The sequence below is a fragment of the Mustela erminea genome, chromosome 10 (assembly GCF_009829155.1).
Source record: "Mustela erminea isolate mMusErm1 chromosome 10, mMusErm1.Pri, whole genome shotgun sequence".
NCBI lineage: Eukaryota > Metazoa > Chordata > Mammalia > Carnivora > Mustelidae > Mustela > Mustela erminea.
This window is the reverse complement of record NC_045623.1, coordinates 53,564,042-53,586,823: the sequence shown is the minus strand read 5'-3', so window position 1 is coordinate 53,586,823 and position 22,782 is coordinate 53,564,042. Positions and strand designations below refer to the sequence as shown.

The 22,782-nt window shown below is 37.7% G+C and overlaps 1 long non-coding RNA gene across 2 annotated transcripts in view; it reads left to right on the top strand.

Annotated features, from left to right (window-relative positions):
* LOC116567562 overlaps positions 1-22,782 on the top strand; it is a 114,573-nt gene that overhangs the window by 10,195 nt on the left and 81,596 nt on the right. For both annotated transcript variants that reach the window (XR_004276255.1, XR_004276254.1), the window contains exon 2: positions 11,959-12,070. This is a non-coding gene — a long non-coding RNA (uncharacterized LOC116567562). The remainder of the gene's footprint in view (positions 1-11,958; positions 12,071-22,782) is intronic.

Here is a 22,782-nt window from a genome sequence, read left to right as displayed (position 1 = left end):
CGAGTAAATTATTTTTATGCACAAAAGTGTTTGCTTGAACATTATTTAAATAGTGAAAAAATTGAAAATAAACTATATTTTTATCAAAAGGGTATAGTGTGCCATCTGCATACTTTGGAGTATATACATGTGTGTTGACATGGATAGAAATTTGGGGAACACTTTTAAGTGAAAAAGAAGTGGCAAAACAATGCAAATAGTCTTATCCAATTTGTATGTGTGCAATTATGTAAATTAGTAGAAAAACCCTGGAAGAACACACATCAATCTAGGAAAAGTGAAAGAGTGTGTAATGTTACTCCATGTAAAATTTTTATTCTTTTTATCTATGAAGTTTTTTATTGTTTGGAATTTTTATATTGTGCATATAGCAGCATACTATTTAAATACCTAACTACATAAGCAGATGATATATTTTCTTAAGCACCATGACAACCATAATAAAATGAGATGCATAGGAAAGTCACAAAAGCTATTTTCGGGAGGGCTTGTGTGAGAAGGAAACGCCACAGCTTACCTTGACAAATAAACTGGGAGTTGGCCAGGTGAAGAAAGGAAAGAAGGATATCTAATGAGAAAGAATAGCTTGTACAGAGTTATGAAAGCATATGCATGTAGACTATTTGGGAAATTGAAAGTAATTTTTATGTGATAGTGCAGGAAAGAAAGAATGAGATGAAGCTGGAGACATAAACATGATTTAGATCATGAGGATGCTTATATGCCATGTAAGAATTTCACATTACACCTCTCCCCAGTCTATCCTTGATTAGTCTTTTTTCTGACTTTAAAAGTCATTTTCCTATGGATAGTCAGTCACATTGCAGTTGCAATTCTTACATCTACTTTTGTCTCCCTAGAATTTTTCTTTTAAAAAAATTTTATTTTATTTAAATTCAATTAATTGACAATTGCAGTTGCATATAACACCCAGTACATTATGTTAGGTGCCCTTCTTAATGCCATCACCCAGTTACCCCATCCCCCGCCCGCCCACCCCCCCACCACAGCAACCCTCAGTTTGTTTCCTGTAGTTAAGAGTTTCTTATGGTTTGTCTCTCCTCTACAATTTTGTGTTATTTTATTTTTCCCTTCTTTCCTCTGTGATTCTCTTTTTTGTTTCTTAAATTTCACATAATGAGGGAAATTATATAATTGTCATTCTCTGATTGAATTATTTCACTCAGCGTAATACACTGTAGTTCCATCCACATTGTTGCAAATGACAAGATTTCATTTTTTTCTACTGGCTGAGTAATATTTCATTGTATATATATATCACATCTTCTTTATCCATTCATCTGTCAATGGACATCTGGACTCTTTCCATAGTTTGGCTATTGTGGACATTTCTGCTGTGAACATTGGGGTGCAGGTGCCCCTTCTGATCACTATGTTTATATTCTTTGGGTAAATACCTAGTGGTGCAATTGCTGGGTTGCTCTATTTTCAACTTTTTGAGGAATCTTCACACTGTTTTCCAGGGTGGCTGTAACAGCTTGTATTCCCACCATTAAGAGGGTTCCCCTTTCTCTGCATCCTCACCAACATTTGTTGTTTCCTGACTTGTTAATTTTAGCTAGTCTGACTGGTGTGAGGTGGTATCTCAGTGTTGTTTTGATTTGTATTTCCCTGATGCTGAGTGATGTGGAGCATTTTTTCATGTATCTGTTGGTCATTTGGATGTCTTCTTTGGAAAATATCTGTCATGTCTTCTGCCCATTTCTTGACTGGATTATTTGTTTTTTGGGGGAGTATTAAGTTTGATAAGTTCTTTATAGATACTGGACATTAACCCTTTATCTGATAAGATATTTGCAAATATCTTCTCCCATCCTGTAAGTTGCCGTTTCAGTTTTGTTGACTGCTTCCTTTGTTGTGAAAAAGCTTTTTTTTTTTTTTTTAAATATTTTATTTGTTTATTTGACAGAGATCTCAAGTAGGCAGAGAGGCAGGCAGAGAGAGGAAGGGAAGCAGGCTCCCCGCTGAGCAGAGAGCCCGAAGCGGGGCTCGATCCCAGGATCCTGACCCGAGCCAAAGGCAGAGGCTTTAACCCACTGAGCCACCCAGGCGCCCCATTGTGAAAAAGCTTTTAATCGTGATGAAATCCCATTAGTGCATTTTTGCTTTTGTTTCCCTTGGCTTTGGAGATGTATCTAACAAGAAGTTGTGGCAGCTGAGGTGGAAGAGGTTGCTGCCTGTGTTCTCCTCAAGAATTTTGATGGATTCCAAGATATTGAGGTCATTCATCCATTTGGAGTTGATTTTTGTGTATGGTGTAAGAAAATGGCCCAGTTTCTTTATTCTGCATGTGGCTGTCCAATTTTCTCAAGACCATTTTTTGAAGAGACTGTCTTTTTTTCCATTGGATAGTCTTTCCTGCTTTGTCAAAGATCAGTTGACCATAGGGTTGTGGGTCCATTTCTGGGTTCTCTATTCTGTTCCATTGATCTGTGTTTGTTTTTGTGCCAGTACCTACTGTCTTGATGATTACAGCTTTGTAATACCCACTTGAAGTCCAGAATTATGATGTCTCCGGCTTTGTTTATCTTTTAAAACATTCCTCTGGCTATTCAGGGTCTTTTCTGGTTCATACACATTTTAGGACTGTTTGTTCGAGTTCTGTGAGAAATGTTGATGATATTTTGATAGGGATTGCATTAAATGTGTAAATTGCTCTGGGTAACATAGACATTTTAACAATATTTATTCTTCCAATCCATGGTGATGGAATGTTTTTCCATTTTTTTGTGTCTTCCTCAATTTCTTTTATAAGTGTTCTATAATATTTTTTACAATTTTATTTATTTGAGAGAGAGAGAGAGCATGAGCAAGGGGAAGGGCAGAAAGAGAAGCAGCAGACTTCCCATAGAGCAGGGAGCCTGATGCAGGGCTCAATCCCAGGAGCCCAGGATCATGACCTGAGCTGAAGGCAGTCACTTAACCATCTGAGGCACCAAGGCTCCCTCCTAAGTGTTCTGTAGTTTTCAGAATACAGATCCTTTCTCTCTTTGGTTAGGTTTATTCCTAGGTATCTTATGGGTTTGGTGCAGTTGTAAATGGGCTTGTTTTCTTAACTTCTCTTTCTTCTGCCTCATTGTTTATATAGAAAAGTGACTGACCTCTGTGTATTGGGTAGGGATTTATTGATCTTATTAATTTTTTCAGAGAACCGATTCTGAGTTTCATTGATATGTTCCACTGTACTTTTGGTTTCTGTTTCCTTGGTTTCTGCTCTACTGTTTATTATTTCTTTTCTGCTGGATTTAGGCTTTATTTGCTGTTTTTTCTCTAGCTCCTTTAGGTATAAGTGTAGGTTATGTAGTTGAGATTTTCGTTTCTTGAGAAAGACCTGTATTGCTATATACTTCCTTGTTAGGACCATCTTTGCTGCATCCCACAGGTTCTGAACTGTTTTTTTGTTTTGTTTTTTTAAGATTTTATTTATTTATTTGACAGAGAGACACAGCGAGAGAGAGAGAACACAGCAGAGGAAGTGGGAGAGGGAGAAGCTGGCTTCCCACGGAGCAGGGAGCCTGATGTGGGACTCGATTCCAGGACCCTGGGATCATGACCTGAGCCGTAGGCAGACGCTGAACGACTGAGCCACCCAGGCGCTTTTGAGCTGTTGTGTTTTTATTTTCATTTGCTTTCATGTATTTTTAAAATTCTTCTTTAATTTCCTGGTTGACCTATTCATTCTTTTGTAGGATGCTCTGTAAACCTCCATGTATTTGTGGTCCTTCCAATTTTTTCTTGTGGTTGATTTCACATTTTAAAGCATTGTGGTCTGAAAATATGCATGGTATAATCTCAATCTTTTTGTATTTGAGATATTTGAGACCTGATTTGTGACCCTGGATGTATTCTATTCTGGAGAATATTCCACGTGCACTTGAGAAGAATGTGTATTCTTTTGCTTTAGTATGAAATGATGAAATGCTCTGAACATGTATGTGAAGTCCATCTGGTCCAGTGTGCCATTCAGAGCTCTTGTTTTCTTGCTGATCTTCTGCTTATATGATCTTTCCATTGCTGTGAGTGGGGTATTAAATTTGCCTACTATTATTGTCAATGAGTTTCTTTAATATTGTTGTTAATTGGTTTATGTAACTGGCTGATCCCACTTTAGGGGCATAGATATTTACAATGTTAGATCTTCTTGCTGGATAGACCCTTTAATTATAATACAGTGTCCTCCTTCTCTTTTACAGTTTTTGGTTTAAGATATAATTTATCTGGCATAAGGATTGCTACCCTAGATTTCTTTCGATGTCCATTAGTATGAAAAATTGTTCTCCCCCCTTCACTTTCTATCTGGAGCTGTCTTTGGGTGTAAAATTAATCTCTTGTATAGAGGGGATCAGTGGGTTTTGATTTTTATCCAATTTGATGCCTGTGTCTTTTGATTGTAGCATTTAGCCCATTTACACTACAAGTTATTATTGAAAGATATGAATTTAGTGCCATTGTATTACCTGTGAAGTCACTGTTTTTGATATTGTCTCTGTTCCTTTCTGGTCTTTGTTTCTTTTGGCCTCTCTCTTCACTTAAAGGATCCCCTGTGATATTTCTTGCAGCGCTGATTTAGTGATCACAAATTCTTTTGGTTTCTGTTTGTCCTGGAAACTATCTCTCCTTCTATTCTGAATGACAGCCTTGCTGGATAAAGTATTTTGGTTTCATATTTTTCTCATTTAGCTTGCTGAATATATCATGTCAGTCCTTTTGAGCCTGCCAGGTCTCTGTGGACAAGTCTGCTGCTAGCCTTATGCTTCTACTCTTCTAGGTTAAAGATCTCTTGTCCTAAGCTGATTTTAGGATTTTCTGTGTATCTCTGAAATTTGCAAGCTTCACTATATGTTGAGGTGTTGATCTATTTTTATTGATTTTGAGGGGGATTCTGTGTTCCTACTGGACTTGAATGCCTGTTTCCTTCCCCAGATTAGGGAAGTTCTCAGCTGTAATATGTTCAAATAAACCTTTTGCCCTCCCCTCTTCATTTTCTGGGACCCCTCTTGTCCAGATAGTATTTTGCTTTATGGAATCACTGAGTTTTTGAAGTCTCTTTTTGTGATCCAGTTATTGTCTCTCTATTCTTCTCAGCTTCCTTATTTTCTATCATTTTTCTTCTTTATCACTGACTCTCTCTCTCTTCTCCTCATTTATCCTAGCAGTTAGAACCTCCATTTTTATTGCATCTCAGTAATAGCCTTTTGAATTTCCATCTGATTAGATTTTAGTTCTTTTATTTTTCAGTGAGGGTATCTCTGTGTCTTCTCTGTTTTTTTTTCAAGCCTAGCTGGTATCTTTATAATCATTGTTTTGAATTTTAGTTTTGATATCTTAATTATATCCATATTTATTAAATCACTGGCAGTGAGTACTGCCTCTTGTTCTCTTTTTGGGGGTGAGTTCTTCTATCTGGTCATTATGTCCAGAAAAAAATGGACATATGAAAAAGAGGGAAAATATAAGAATAGCAATAGTGACACCAGAAGAATATACAGTACACAAATTAGAAGAAAAGAGAAACCAAAAAGAAAGAAAAATTAAAAAAAATAAGAATAAAATCAAATAAGAAGTTGAACAGAACAATGAACTAGATCCTGGGTGTATTTTGGTCTGTTTGTTAGAAGAAACTAGATCCCAAATAGGAAAGAAACAAAAACATAATATACAAAAATGAAGTTGAATACAATGAAGCAAAACATGAAAAAGAAATGTATAAAACCTAAGTGTAAAAATGAAAATTAAAATGACTTAAAAATAATTGATAAAATAAGAAAATATCTGAAAAGGAAGATAAAATATAAAGCTGAAAGACTAAAGAATAATAAGAAAAATACATGAATGCTATACATTTCTTTGCCCAAGAGCTAGAGTTAACAGTCTTTATGATCTGTAAACTTGGCATTCACTGAAAGTTTCTGCTGGTCTCCTGGGGGAGGGGCCTGTTGCACTGATTCTCAGGTGTCTTTGCCCAGGAGGAATTGCACCCCGCCTTGTTAGGGGGCTAGTCTTAGTGTAAGTGACTCTGGAGCTAGTGTGGAGGATGAAAATGGCAGTGCCCCAATCTCTAGGCCCTGAGCTGAAAGTTCGTGTCCGTGTCCCCTACATTTCAGTGAGCCCTTACAGAAAAGCAGTCAGTCAGTTTTGTCTCCCTGGTTTCTCTTTCTGTCTGAACTCTGTGTTCACCCATCCTGTGACTGAACATTTTTATCTCAGGCACGTGATCCCGTTTCCTTTCAAGTGTCCAAACTTTATGAATTCTGGTGATGTTCTCCTCCAGTGTTCCTCCTGGGAGAGAGTGAGGAAGGTGTCGCCAGGGTTCTGCCTCTTGCTGGGACCCTGCTTGGAGAGTGGTCACCCAACAGTGCAGTATTTCTGATTTATGGAAACACTGAGCAGAAATCCTGCTCTTGGACTCACTGTTTGCAAATCATTTCCCCACTCCAGTGCCGGGGACTCTGCTGCATTCGGATACCCCTATTCTTTTTGTGACCTTGGGGATCCTGAGGCCATGTTCTCCCACCTGGGATTCCACCTTGTTTTGTCTCTTGAGCACCTTTGAAGCAAAATTTTAAAAGTTCTTTTTTGCATTCCACTGCTTATACCACTTTCCAGTGGAGGCTCCCTCTACCCGGTTTATCTTCCCATATATCACCTTGGGTTCATGTCTCCACACCTCCTTACCGTGCAAAAAAGTGGCCACTTTTCTGTTTGTAGAATTGTAACAATTCTTGTATCTATGGTTGATTTTGCAGATGTTCAGAATTATTTGATACTATCTAGCTGATTTTCAGGGACTAGATGAAAATAGGGTCCCATAGTCCTCTGCCATCTTAACTCCTGTAGAATTTATTTTCAGTGAAACACCCAGTTACCTCTCACCCATATAGTTCCTTTTATTATGCCCCCTTACATTGTAATTGTTTTATGTATTATATCTACATACATTGAAAACCCTATCAAGATAGTATTAAAATATTTACCTTCAAATATCAAGCATATTTTAAAGAACTATAGAGGATAAGAATAGTGTATTATATTGTCCCAAATATTTACTATTTCTGCAGCTCTTCTTTCATTCTCAGTGCTATAGGCATCTTTTGGGTATTTTTTCCATTCTGTCTGAAGAAATTCTTTAACATTTCTTTTGGCACATATCAACTGGCAAGAAATTCTCTTGCTTTATCTACCTTTGTTTGAGAATATCCCCATTTCACCTTCATTCCTAAAAGATACTTTCTCTGGATATGGAATTCTGGGTTGGTAATTGTTTCTTTTCAAAATTTAAGAATATTATGAAATGTTCCACTTCCTTCTGGCCTACATGAGTCATTTGAATAATTTTTCCCTGTAAATGATACATTATTTTTCTCTTGCTATTTTCATGATATTTTCTTTGTCTGTAGTTTTCAGCAGTTTGATTATGATAGGTCTGGGCATAGATTTCATTGGGTTTATTCTTTTTGGGTTTAGTGTGTTTCTTAAACCTGTAAGTATATGTCTTTCCTCCAAATTTGGGTAGTTTTCAACCATTATTTCTTCAAAAAATTTTTTTATAAACATTTCATGATTCTGTGCAGCTTAGATGATACCACTGTTAGACGTTTTGTTACTCTACTACAGATTCCTGTTGTCCTGTGTAATTAAATTTAATTTTTTCATTCATTTTCTGTCAGTTTTTCAGATACAGTCCCTATTACTTTGTCTTTAAATTCAGTAATTTCCTTTGCAATCTCTATTCTGCTATGGAGCCCATCCAGTAAGTTTCTAAGTTTGTTATTGTATTTTTCAGTTCTAGAGTTTCCACTGGATTCTTAAGATATTCTATTTCAAGATTTACTACCTTTCCATTTATTTCAAGATTATTTCCCCTTACTTGTTGGAGTATTTTTATAATACCTGCTTTATTTATTTATTTTTTTAAAAGATTTCATTTATTTATTTATTTATTTGACAGAGACAGCAAGAGAGGGAATGCAAGCAGGGGGAGTAAGAGAGGGAGAAGCAGGCTTCTGCAGAAAGGGACCCCAAAGTGGGGCTCGATTCCAGGGCCCTGGGATCATAACCTGAGCCAAACACAAATGCTTAACTGAGCCACCCAGGCACCCCTACGATAGCTGCTTAATGCAGAATTATACAATCCGTGTCACTTCATCATTGGCATCTGTTGATGGTCTTTCCCATTGTGAGTTGAGATTTTTCTGGTTCATCCATCATATATCAAGTAACTGTAAATTATATCTTGGACATTTTGAATATTATGTTATGAGACTCTAGGTCTTATTAAAATCATATGAAAAATGTGGATACTTTTGTATTAGTTGGCAGTTGGACTATCTGGGTTCAGACCATAAACTGTAACCAGCTTTCTGCAGCTTTCTTTCAATGTTGGTTTTGTTTCCAAAGCTTTTATAGTGCAAAGGGTCTTTTTTGTGTATGTATCATTTTCAGTGGCCAGTGTGAGATCTGGGTAGTGGTCTACATCATGGTTCACTTTTTAGAGTTGTTGGTATGCTGTTCAAGTTCAAATATATGCATATGTAGCTTGTGGGTGAGGACAGGATTCATAAACAATTTATGGTATCATTTTCTCACATTCTTCATTCTGCAAGTTTCTCTGTGCTTTTCTGTTTCTTCTAGCTTCCCTTTTTGGTTTGCTGGCCATAACCATGGGTCTTTATTCCACTCACACTCTTCCTGTGATTCTCTCTGTATCTGGTACAAAACAGCAAGAGGACAGAGGTAGGTCGGGGGGTGGGGGGAGATTTCTTATCCTTTTTGGAGTACAGCTCATATGATTGGAGATGGAAGGTTCTTGTCACATAAACTTTTAGACACACATTCTTCCATTGCCATCTCTGTTATGGTCACTGAGCAACCATTGGATTGCTTGGGGCTGGGACATGAGCAAATGGGAAAAAGAAAAAAAAAATGGACTTCTTGCTCTCTCTGTTAGTGTTAGTCTTATCTTTTCTTTTTTAATGTTTAATTTATTGAGAGAGAGAAAGAACACAAGCAGAGGGAGGGGCAGGGGAGAGAGAGAAGCAGACTCTGCTGAATGTGGAGCCCAATATGGGGCTTAATCCTAGGATCTGAGAATATGATCTGAGTTGCAGTCAGACACAAAACTGACTGAGCCACCCAGAAGTCCTGTGTTAGGTTGTTTTTGTTTTTGTTTTCTGTGCCCTATTTTTGAGTTTCAGACTAAACTAAGTATAGGCCAAAACATTCCAAAGTAAAATAAAAGTTAAAACTCACTGTCAGCTCAGTAATACTTTGATTTCTGTGTTTCTTTTCTGATCTTCTTGTTATTTACTTATCAGAGTCCTCAAGTAGCTGTCGTATGTATTCTTTTTTAATTTATTTTTATATCTTTTCAGTGTTCCAAAATTCATTGTTTGTGTACTACACCTAGTGCTCCATGCAATACATGCCCTCCACAATAACCACAATCAGGCTCACCCCACCACCCTTGCTCCAAAACCCTCAGTTTGTTTCTCAGAGTCCACAGGCTCTCATGGTTTGTCTCCCCCTCCGATTTCCCCCAACTCACTTCTCTTCCATCTCCCAGTGTCCTCCATGTTATTCCTTAAGCTCCTCAAGTAAGTGAAACCATATGATAATTGACTCTCTCTGCTTGACTTATTTCGCTCAGCATAATCTCCTCCAGTCTTGTCCATGTTGATACAAAAGTTGGGTATTCTTCCTTTCTGATGGAAGCATAATACTCCATTGTATATATGGACCATATCTTCTTTATTCATTTGTCCATTGAAGGGCATCTTATTTTATCGCTATATCTGGTATAGTAATGAATTATTAATAAATAACTGTTTGGTTGGTTATTATGAGAGATTATCATAATATCTCAATTTAGGAATTCTTGAGTGAAATTTTCTTTGGAAATAATTTATTTTCTTTTATGAGAGGAAATTTAATTTCTATCTTGTAAAAGTCCTTTTCTAGATATTAAATGAGTTTTTCCTTGTTATCCTGGAAGAAATAATGTTCTTTACATAATTGTAATTGTTAACTCTTCAAAGTATTTGCTGCAGGTTTAGGAGGTGATTGATTTTTTTTTTAAAAATTCTGTTTTATGTATGTATTCAGCTTGATTTTGTCTGTTACTATATTTGCTTCATTTTTTCTTAACATTGATAGGTTCATTCTTATAACTTGAAACAAATTTAACATGAAATTCATGTGTAATTGAACCATTAAAGAATAGACCATTCTTTAATCTTACATTAAATTAAAGGAATTACAAGTAGGAAAGCCACTCCTTAGTATACATGTTAACTATTAAGGAATAGAGGGGGAAAAAAAGAAAGTTTTCATATGTATTAAGATGACCAAAACTCTAATTATTTCTGAGTTTGTCCCTTTTAGAGCATAGCTATGGTATAGTTATAAGCAATTGTAAAGGGATTACTTTAAAATTCATGAACACTTAGTTATTCTCTCAACTGCACTTTCAGAGACTATAGTCTTATTGGGCTTCAGTCATTAGAAGGAATTCTAAATATAGAAAACATGGTGTCATGAACACTGTAAAATTGGACGTTGAGAATCAGGCTATTGCAGGTTGGATGCTTACTTCCTAGAGGACTAAGTTTCTAATAGGCATGCATTTCTTAGGGACCATAATCCATTTAATCATAGCCTTAATGTTAACATTAATCTATTCTAAGACTTTCCAGGAGTACTTATCAGGAAGTGACAGATGTTTTTTAGACTACATATTCTTGACTCTTTGGTAAGTCATCACTTCACTATCTAAGTGTTCATTTGTTGCCTCAGTAAATGTTTATTGACTTCCTGCTATGTTCTTGGATTTTGCTAGATCTGGGGCTATATTGGACAGTAAAAACAAGTTTTACTCAGAGTTACTTGTAATTTTTCAAGAAATACATGCCAATAAAATAAGGTTTAATTGGTGTTATGATAGAAGTGTAAGTTATTAAAAATAGTATAAGATGCTGGGATGGTACATAAGAGGGGCATCTAAGTCAAAGAATGTCTATAATAATACTATACAATACTAATCAAATAATAAGAGTAAGAACAAATTAGCCAAATGAGAAGATGATAGAGGACCTTTCTGACTCGATACAGAGAGATTTCCCTGAGAACTGTAGCCTGTCACAATAGTAATGCTTCAATGTTATTTTATTTTCTAAAGAGTGAGTACCTGGAAAAGTTCATATATATTTTTCTTACTCTAAATGAAGCAAAGAACCTAATTAATATGTAATTCTGGTCCGATTCACAAATTAATAAAACAGTTATAGATCATAAATGTTACCACACATCATTTCCAATTACTAATAAATAATTTCATATTTATATAGCCTCATAAATCAATATTATAATGATTTTTTAAAAGATTTTATTTATTTGAGAGAGAGAGAGTTCACACAAGCAGGAGGGAGAGGCAGAGGAAGAGAGAAGCAAACTCCCTGCTGAACAAGAAGCCTGACCTGCGGCTTGATGCCTGGAACCCCAGATCATGACCTGACCCAAGGGCAGATGCTTAACTGACTGAGCCACCCTGGCACCACTATTATGATTCTTGATGATGTCCATCAGCAGCTTTCTTCCTTCACTGTTTTCTTACCTGACAGTGGGTCCGTGTATCTATTTGCTTGTCTTGAAGTTTTATTTTCTTAGCCTTTCTGTTTTTCTTATCCATTATGAATAAGGGGTAAAAATGTCAATTTTGAAATTTCCTTGTGAAAGTTCCATCCCGTTTTTGTTAGATTCATCACTCATTTTATTCTCAGTTTTAATGATAGATTACAGTGGCTTTCAAGTATCAGATATATCAATTTAATATCTTTACTGGCTTGTTCTTTGATACCTTTTGCTTTCTTTTCTCCTCTTTTCACTGGAAGTTTCATTTCTGAGTTTATTTTTTTAAGTTAGTTTCTCAGTATTTTCCCATAGCATAACAAGAGAAAAACAATCTTGTTTGGCTGGACAACATGGAAGAACGAATAAAAGGAGAGAATAAGCTGCAAATCCAAAACCTTCAGGAGACAGAGAGCGTGACTGAAAGGTATGGTGAAAAGGGATATTTCTGTCTTGGACAAGAGGGCTTTGGGACGTGATGATAATTTATTTGTAGACTATTTATAGATAAGCTCTGGGCTTCTATGAGAGTTACAAGTTAGGGGGACCTAGATACTCTGGTAGATACTCTCAAAATGAGTGTGTAGATGGGCTTGTACTAAGTTTAGTGCTTAGAGAAAAATGACTGATTTTTCTTAGGTTGTGTTTGAATGCGCTGTGTTCTCAAGGATGTGATAAGCCTGAGTGTTGGAATATGCTTATTGAACTGTAGATTCGATGAGGGGTTGGCTGACATTGTGGCTATTCAGAAAATTCTGTGGCATGGATAAACAAAAAATGGCATAAACTGCAATACTGAGCTCTCCCTAAAAGGCAATCTTCTCTCCCTTTCTTTTTTTAAAAGTAGGCTCCACGCCTAGCATGGAGCGCAGTGTGGGGCTCAAACTCACAACCCTGAGATTGATACCTGAGCTGAGATCAAGAGTTGGATGCTTAGCCAACTGAGGCACCTACGCACCCCTGTCTCTCTCTTTAGAGAGATCTAGGTTATACTCTCATGTGGAATAAAAGTTGTACCTCTAGAGGTTTTCAGTGTGCCTTTGTGGTTGGGTGGATGGTTTGGGGGCAGTGCTGGAGAGAGAAACACACTTGGATGGGATAGCATTCGATCCCTAAGAACATGACCAATTTTACAGAACATTATAATCTAAGGAGATTTGATTACTCTGAAATCAAGGGACCATCAGGAATTACTACACAGAGCTGCATTTATGTTGCTTTTATTACTATGAAAACTTCTATTACTAATATAAAGCAATAAGTAAGAAAAATCTATGATTAATGATTTAAACAAAAAAATGAGACGGCTAGCTTTTCACATAAAGTAGTTTTTAGTCTCTTATCCAACTACTCAGTTGTTGAGTTTAAGACTTTATTATCTCTTTAAATCATAATTAATATAGAAAATATGATGCATTTGTGCTTCCTGCATTTGTGCTTCCTAATCACTGTTTATCCAAGCAACTCCAACATTTTATAATTCTGTTTTGTACTATCATTATATTTGTTTTATAAATGAGAAGCATTAAGTTTTGTTTTCATGAGAAAATCTTAAGGTGGCACTTCAATAAAGCAATGTTAAGTCAAAGAGTTAGAATCTAATATACATTGACATTAAGACATGCACGTATTTTGGGGGACACTTGGGTAGTTCAGTCAGTTAAGCCTCTGAATCTTGATTTTGGCTTAGGTCCTGATCTCATGGCTTGTGGGATTGAACCTCTCATTGGGCTCCCCCTCATCAGGAGTCTGCTTGGACATTCTCTCCCTCTGCCCCTTTCCCTGCTTATGCACATGTTCTCTCTCTCTCTCTCAAATAAATAAATAAATCTTAAAAAAAAGACATGCACATATTTTTGAATATTTTAATGATAGCAATACCAAAGAATGGGAAATGGTTTTTATATTTATTAATTCAAGATCCTAGAACATTCATGTTTGAGAAGTGCTTAATATTTTCGTTACAGAGCTTTTAGGAGCATTTTGTATTTTGATCATGTGAAATATAACAAGGATAACGAAAGGATTTACAATTTCCCAGAACATTGCTCTCACTTAGTTCAGTTCAAAAGACACAAACAGATGAATAGCTTAGAAGAAAGCATGCTAAGTTCTAGTACCTGTTCTCAAAGAGTTTACACCTCAACTGGGAAAATTTCAAAACAATGTTTTGATAATTTGATTGTTCAATAACAAAATTGATGATTTCAAAACAGCACAATGATAAATGCTTTAATAAAGGCATGTACATCAGTGTTCTGTAGGTGCAAATAAGAGATACTTAATCTTAGCTAGAATATGCTGTTTTCTCTAGGAATAGCTTCCTGCATTTTGAGAGAGTTCAGTTTGGCTGTCTTGACTATATACTCTCTAGAAGCTGGAATAATAATGAAGGATGTGCCTCACTGGAAGGTTGGATGACTTGGAAAGCACTGGTAGATGCCTCCATGCTAGAGAAGTAACTCAGGAATAAGGCATCATGATTACAATTGAGGGACTGCAATGCTAACCATGGAGTAGTTTAGCATTTCTGTAATGTTCTTTTTCAGGTAGGATCCTTAGATCAGTATCCTTGTGAAGATTGTGGGCTATATATCAATATTTTTGTTCTTCACCTTTCCTCCCACCACACGAGTCACAAAAAGACAGGGGGAAGTGAATTTGGGGCAAGGAGATGGTGGGAGTAGAGACTCTAGGAAAAATTAGAGATGGTATCTCCATCAACTAAGTTTTGCTTAAGCTTTGAAATGTTTGTACTGTTTTGTGTATGCTTGATGAAGAGGTTGTAGATACAAGAGGGAAGAGTTTGGGAGAAAATGAGAGTTGCTTCTGCCATAGCAGTGGAGGAACAAGACCTGCTGATGTTGGGCTCTCTAACCTGTAAAGTTTACCTCACTTTGCTGTGAGGGCTGTCTGGGGGATGGTAGTCAAAATGTCCAGCATAATATACTCCCAGTTGGTCTAGAGTCCTAGGCATGATGGACTTGTGTGTTGAAAGGTCACACCATGGCCCAACTCCAATCAGAGGTTAGGTAATGTTGGATAGAAGGACCTGGTCTTCTTTGCACCAGAGTAGAGGTATTCCTTTCCATTTCTTCTTTTCATGGGGCCTTGTCTCTGGCAGGGATTTTCCTGGAACTGGGAGGTTTTGATACTTCTATAAACTAACTTACTGGAAATAATGCTGTTGTGCATCTGAGAAAATATGATTCTGAAAGTGTCGCTCAGTTGTTACTGGTGGTGAGAGATGATGATATTGTGGAATATTCTAGATATATAACATTCAATCAGGTTATTGGAAAGGTTAACAAATTACATGGGGGCCCACATTTGGTTTGGTGCTAATGGGAAGGTGAAAGTTCAGTTTGATATTTATCTTAAAACCTTTTCTACTTTTGTACCTTTAACTTGAGTGAAAATTGTAATTACAAATAAGCACATGTTAATATAAACCGCACAGTAAGGACATAAGAATTCTAATGGCAAGGAAATTGGTGAAGTTGGGAGTTAAGGAAATTTTCTTAGAGAAAGTGAGCCCTTTTTTTTTTTTTGAAGCTTTATTGAGGAATTATTTACATACAATAAACAATGTAGCCACAATTTCCATTTCCTGTACTCTTTTTTCCTTTGTATAAATTCATTATTTTCATTAATATCATTTTTTTCTGCCTGAATTTTTCCTTTAACATTTCTTGTAGTGTGGATCTGCTGGTGATAATTTCTTTCACGTTTTATGTATCTGAAAAGTCTTCCTCTTAGCTTCATTTTTTTTTTTTTTTTGTTGAAGCCATTTATTTTATTTTATTTTATTTTATTTTTTCAAAGCAAATACACAGGTGGAAAGTCAACCCATGTAAAGATGTTTAATATCATTAATCATTAGGAAAATTCACATTAAAACCACAATGAGATAACACCATATGCACTCTAGAATGGTTGACATTAACAAGACTGACCCTATGAAGTGTTGGTGATAATATGAAACCATTGGAACTTTCATACAAGGAAAGAACATAAAATGGCACAATCCCCTTGTAAAACAGTTTGACATTTTTTTTTTTATTTATTTCCAGCATAACAGTATTCATTATTTTTGCACCACACCCCGTGCTCCATGCAATCCGTGCCCTCTATAATACCCACCACCTGATACCCCAACCTCCCACCCCCCGTCCCTTCAAAACCCTCAGATTGTTTTTCAGAGTCCATAGTCTCTCATGGTTCACCTCCCCTTCCAATTTCCCCCAACTCCCTTCTCCACTCTAAGTCCCCATGTCCTCCATGCTATTTGTTATGCTCCACAATTAAGTGAAACCATATGATAATTGACTCTCTCTGCTTGACTTATTTCACTCAGCATAATCTCTTCCAGTCCCGTCCATGTTGTTACAAAAGTTGGGTATTCATCCTTTCTGATGGAGGCATAATACTCTATCCCCAGGGGTACAGGTCTGTGAATCACCAGGTTTACACACTTCACAGCACTCACCAAAGCACATACCCTCCCCAATGTCCATAATCCCACCCCCTTCTCCCAAACCCCCTCCCCCCAGCAACCCTCAGTTTGTTTTGTGAGATTAAAAGTCACTTATGGTTTGTCTCCCTCCCAATCCCATCTTGTTTCCTTTATTCTTCTCCTACCCACTTAAGCCCCCATGTTGCATCACCACTTCCTCATATCAAGGAGATCATATGATAGTTGTCTTTCTCTGCTTGACTTATTTCGCTAAGCATGATACGCTCTAGTTCCATCCATGTTGTCGCAAATGGCAAGATTTCATTTCTTTTGATGGCTGCATAGTATTCCATTGTGTATATATACCACATCTTCTTGATCCATTCATCTGTTGATGGACATCTAGGTTCTTTCCATAGTTTGGCTATTGTGGACATTGCTGCTATAAACATTCGGGTGCATGTGCCCCTTTGGATCACTACGTTTGTATCCTTAGGGTAAATACCCAATAGTGCAATTGCTGGGTCATAGGGCAGTTCTATTTTCAACATTTTGAGGAACCTCCATGCTGTTTTCCAGAGTGGCTGCACCAGCTTGCATTCCCACCAACAGTGTAGGAGGGTTCCCCTTTCTCCGCATCCTCGCCAGCATCTGTCATTTCCTGACTTGTTGATTTGAGCCATTCTGACTGGTGTGAGGTGATATCTCATTGTGGTTTTGATTTGTATTTCCCTGATGCCGAGTGATATGGAGCACTTTTTCATGTGTCTGTTGGCCATCTGGATGTCTTCTTTGCAGAAATGTCTGTTCATGTCCTCTGCCCATTTCTTGATTGGATTATTTGTTCTTTGGGTGTTGAGTTTGCTAAGTTCCTTATAGATTCTGGACACTAGTCCTTTATCTGATATGTCATTTGCAAATATCTTCTCCCATTCTGTCAGTTGTCTTTTGATTTTGTTAACTGTTTCCTTTGCTGTGCAAAAGCTTTTGATCTTGATGAAATCCCAATAGTTCATTTTTGCCCTTGCTTCCCTTGCCTTTTGCGTTGTTCCTAGGAAGATGTTGCTGCGGTTGAGGTCAAAGAGGTTGCTGCCTGTGTTCTCCTCAAGGATTTTGATGGATTCCTTTCGCACATTGAGGTCCTTCATCCATTTTGAGTCTATTTTTGTGTGTGGTGTAAGGAAATGGTCCAATTTCATTTTTCTGCATGTGGCTGTCCAATTTTCCCAGCACCATTTATTGAAGAGGCTGTCTTTTTGCCATTGGACATTCTTTCCTGCTTTGTCGAAGATTAGTTGACCATAGAGTTGAGGGTCTATTTCTGGGCTCTCTATTCTGTTCCATTGATCTATGTGTCTGTTTTTGTGCCAGTACCATGCTGTCTTGATGACGACAGCTTTGTAATAGAGCTTGAAGTCCGGAATTGTGATGCCACCAACGTTGGCTTTCTTTTTCAATATCCCTTTGGCTATTCGAGGTCTTTTCTGGTTCCATATAATTTTAGCATTATTTGTTCCATTTCTTTGAAAAAGATGGATGGTACTTTGATAGGAATTGCATTAAATGTGTAGATTGCTTTAGGTAGCATAGACATTTTCACAATATTTATTCTTCCAATCCAGGAGCATGGAACATCTTTCCATTTCTTTGTGTCTTCCTCAATTTCTTTCATGAGTACTTTATAGTTTTCTGAGTATAGATTCTGTGTCTCTTTGGTTAGGTTTATTCCTAGGTATCTTATGGTTTTGGGTGCAATTGTAAATGGGATTGACTCCTTAATTTCTCTTTCTTCTGTCTTGCTGTTGGTGTAGAGAAATGCAACTGATTTCTGTGCATTGATTTTATATCCTGACACTTTACTGAATTCCTGTATAAGTTCTAGCAGTTTTGGAGTGGAGTCTTTTGGGTTTTCCACATATAGTATCATATCATCTGCGAAGAGTGATAATTTGACTTCTTCTTTGCCGATTTGGATGCCTTTAATTTCCTTTTGTTGTCTGATTGCTGAGGCTAGGACCTCTAGTACTATGTTGAATAGCAGTGGTGATAATGGACATCCCTGCCGTGTTCCTGACCTTAGCGGAAAAGCTTTCAGTTTTTCTGCATTGAGAATGATATTTGCGATGGGTTTTTCATAGATGGCTTTGATGATATTGAGGTATGTGCCCTCTATCCCTACACTTTGAAGAGTTTTGATCAGGAAGGGATGCTGTACTTTGTCAAATGCCTTTTCAGCATCTATTGAGAGTATCATATGGTTCTTGTTCTGTCTTTTATTGATGTGTTGTATCACATTGACTGATTTGCGGATGTTGAACCAACCTTGCAGCCCTGGAATAAATCCCACTTGGTCGTGGTGAATAATCTTTTTAATGTACTGTTGAATCCTATTGGCTAGTATTTTGTTGAGTATTTTCGCATCTGTGTTCATCAAGGATATCGGTCTATAGCTCTCTTTTTTGGTGGGATCCTTGTCTGGTTTTAGGATCAAGGTGATGCTGGCCTCATAAAATGAGTTTGGAAGTTTTCCTTCCATTTCTATTTTTTGGAACAGTTTCAGGAGAATAGGAATTAGTTCTTCTTTAAATGTTTGGTAGAATTCCCCCGGGAAGCCGTCTGGCCCTGGGCTTTTGTTTGTTTGGAGATTTTTAATGACTGTTTCAATCTCCTTACTGGTTATGGGTCTGTTCAGGCTTTCTATTTCTTCCTGGTTCAGTTGTGGTAGTTTATATGTTTCTAGGAATGCATCCATTTCTTCCAGATTGTCAAATTTGTTGGCGTAGAGTTGCTCATAGTATGTTCTTATAATAGTTTGTATTTCTTTGGTGTTAGTTGTGATCTCTCCTCTTTCATTCATGATTTTATTTATTTGGGTCCTTTCTCTTTTCTTTTTGATAAGTCGGGCCAGGGGTTTATCAATTTTATTAATTCTTTCAAAGAACCAGCTCCTAGTTTCGTTGATTTGTTCTATTGTTTTTTTTGGTTTCTATTTCATTGATTTCTGCTCTGATCTTTATGATTTCTCTTCTCCTGCTGGGCTTAGGGTTTCTTTCTTGTTCTTTCTCCAGCTCCTTTAGGTGTAGGGTTAGGTTGTGTACCTGAGACCTTTCTTGTTTCTTGAGAAAGGCTTGTACCGCTATATATTTTCCTCTCAGGACTGCCTTTGTTGTGTCCCACAGATTTTGAACCGTTGTATTTTCATTATCATTTGTTTCCATGATTTTTTTCAATTCTTCTTTAATTTCCCGGTTGACCCATTCATTCTTTAGAAGGATGCTGTTTAGTCTCCATGTATTTGGGTTCTTTCCAAACTTCCTTTTGTGGTTGAGTTCTAGCTTTAGAGCATTGTGGTCTGAAAATATGCAGGGAATGATCCCAATCTTTTGATACCGGTTGAGTCCTGATTTAGGACCAAGGATGTGATCTATTCTGGAGAATGTTCCATGTGCACTAGAGAAGAATGTGTATTCTGTTGCTTTGGGATGAAATATTCTGAATATATCTGTGATGTCCATCTGGTCCAGTGTGTCGTTTAAGGCCTTTATTTCCTTGCTGATCTTTTGCTTGGATGATCTGTCCATTTCAGTGAGGGGAGGGTTAAAGTCCCCTACTATTATTGTATTATTGTTGATGTGTTTCTTTGATTTTGTTATTAATTGGTTTATATAGTTGGCTGCTCCCACGTTGGGGGCATAGATATTTAAAATTGTTAAATCTTCTTGTTGGACAGACCCTTTGAGTATGATATAGTGTCCTTCCTCATCTCTTATTATAGTCTTTGGCTTAAAATCTAATTGATCTGATATAAGGATTGCCACTCCTGCTTTCTTCTGATGTCCATTAGCATGGTAAATTCTTTTCCACCCCCTCACTTTAAATCTGGAGGTGTCTTCGGGCTTAAAATGAGTTTCTTGGAGGCAACATATAGATGGGTTTTGTTTTTTTATCCATTCTGATACCCTGTGTCTTTTGACAGGGGCATTTAGCCCATTAACATTCAGGGTAACTATTGAGAGATATGAATTTAGTGCCATTGTATTGCCTGTAAGTTGACTGTTACTGTATATGGTCTCTGTTCCTTTCTGATCTACCACTTGTAGGCTCTCTCTTTGCTTAGAGGACCCCTTTCAATATTTCCTGTAGAGCTGGTTTGGTATTTGCAAATTCTTTCAGTTTTGTTTGTCCTGGAAGCTTTTAATCTCTCCTTCTATTTTCAATGATAGCCTAGCTGGATATAGTATTCTTGGCTGCATGTTTTTCTCGTTTAGTGCTCTGAAAATATCATGCCAGCTCTTTCTGGCCTGCCAGGTCTCTGTGGATAAGTCAGCTGCCAATCTAATATTTTTACCATTGTATGTTACAGACTTCTTTTCCCGGGCTGCTTTCAGGATTTTCTCTTTGTCACTGAGACTTGTAAATTTTACTATTAGGTGACGGGGTGTGGGCCTATTCCTATTGATTTTGAGGGGCGTTCTCTGAACCTCCTGAATTTTGATGCTCGTTCCCTTTGCCATATTGGGGAAATTCTCCCCAATAATTCTCTCCAGTATACCTTCTGCTCCCCTCTCTCTTTCTTCTTCTTCTGGAATCCCAATTATTCTAATGTTGTTTCGTCTTATGGTGTCACTTATCTCTCGAATTCTCCCCTCGTGGTCCAGTAGCTGTTTGTCCCTCTTTTGATCAGCTTCTTTATTCTCTGTCATTTGGTCTTCTATATCACTAATTCTTTCTTCTGCCTCATTTATCCTAGCAGTGAGAGCCTCCATTTTTGATTGCACTTCATTAATAGCTTTTTTGATTTCAACTTGGTTAGATTTTAGTTCTTTTATTTCTCCAGAAAGGGCTTTTATATCTCTCGAGAGGGTTTCTCTAATATCTTCCATGCCTTTTTCGAGCCCGGCTAGAACCTTGAGAATTGTCATTCTGAACTCTAGATCTGACATATTACCAATGTCTGTATTGATTAGGTCCCTAGCCTTCGGTACTGCCTCTTGTTCTTTTTTTTGTGTTGAATTTTTCCGTCTTGTCATTTTGTCCAGATAAGAGTATATGAAGGGGCAAGTAAAATACTAAAAGGGTGGCAACAACCCCAGGAAAAAATGCTTTAACCAAATTAGAAGAGATCCAAAATCGTGAGGGGGGAGAAAGGGGATAAAAAGAGGTTCAAAAAGGAAGAAAGAAAAAAAAAGAAAAAAGAAAAAAAAAAAAGAAAAAAAAGAAAAAAGAAAATAATTAAAAAAAAAAAAAAAAGGAAAACACCTAAGAAAAATGTAAAAAAGAAAAAATATATATATTAGATAAACTAGTAAAAAATCGTTAAAAAAGAAACAGGTAACAGTTAAAAAAAAAAAATTTTACCCGAAGGCGAGAAAAAAAAAAAAAAAAAAACCAAAAAATGAAAAAGAAAAAAATTAAATTAACTGCAAGACGAAAAAAAAATCACAGGGAAAAAGCCATGAGTTCCGTGCTTGGCTTTCTCTTCCTCTGGAATTCTGCTGCTCTCCTTGGTATTGAAACCGCACTCCTTGGTAGGTGAACTTGGTCTCGGCTGGATTTCTTGTTGATCTTCTGGGGGAGGGGCCTGTTGTAGTGATTCTCAAGTGTCTTTGCCCCAGGCGGAATTACACCGCCCTTACCCGGGGCCGGGGTGAGTAATCCGCTCGGGTTTGCTTTCAGGAGCTTTTGTTCCCTGAGCGCTTTCCGTAGAGTTCCGGAGGACGGGAATACAAATGGCGGCCTCCTGGTCTCCGGCCCGGAGGAGCCGAGAGCCCAGGGCCGCAATCCTCAGTGCGCCCTCAGAGAACAACGCCCAGTTACTCCCGTCTGCCTGACCTCCGGCCGCGCTCCGAGCTCTCCGAGCCTGCGACCAGTTCAAGGTAACACCGAGCTGTGAGCTTACTGTCGGCTCTGTCTCTGTAGCCGGCTTTCCCGTTCCAATACCCGCAAGGTCTGCGACACTCAGACACCCCTGCTCCTTCTGTGACCCTGCGGGACCTGAGGCCACGCTGAACCCGCGTGGGCTTTGCCCCGGTTTAGCCTCTGGAGCGATGTCCCTCAGCGGAACAGACTTTTAAAACTCCTGATTTTGTGCACCGTTGCTCCGCCGCTTGCCGGGAGCCGGCCCCTCCCCCCGGGGTCTATCTTCCCGTCGCTTTGGATTCACTTCTCCGCCGGTCCTACCTTTCAGAAAGTGGTTGTTTTTCTGTTTCCAGATTGCTGTTCTTCTTCTCTTCGATCTGCCGATGGATTTTCAGGTGTTTGCAATCTTTAGATAAGCTATCTAGCTGATCTCCGGCTAGCTGAAGCAGTCTCAGCCTGCTACTTCTCCACCATCTTGACTCCTCCCCCTCTCTTAGCTTCATTTTTATAGATTTCTTTTTTTTACTGAATATTGAATTCTAGGTTGACAGTGTTTTTTTTCTTTCTTTTTTTTTTTTTTTAAAGATTTTATTTATTTATTTGACAGACAGAGATCACAAGCAGGCAGAGAGAGAGGAGGAAGCAGGCTCCCTGCTGAGCAGAGAGCCGGATGTGGGGCTTGATCCCAGTACCCTGGGATTATGACCTGGGCCGAAGGCAGAGGCTTTAATCCACTGAGCCACCCAGGCGCCCCCATATTTTCTTTTCATACTTAAAAATATACTTTAAAAAAAATGCTCCACTGTCTCCTCACTTGATCATTC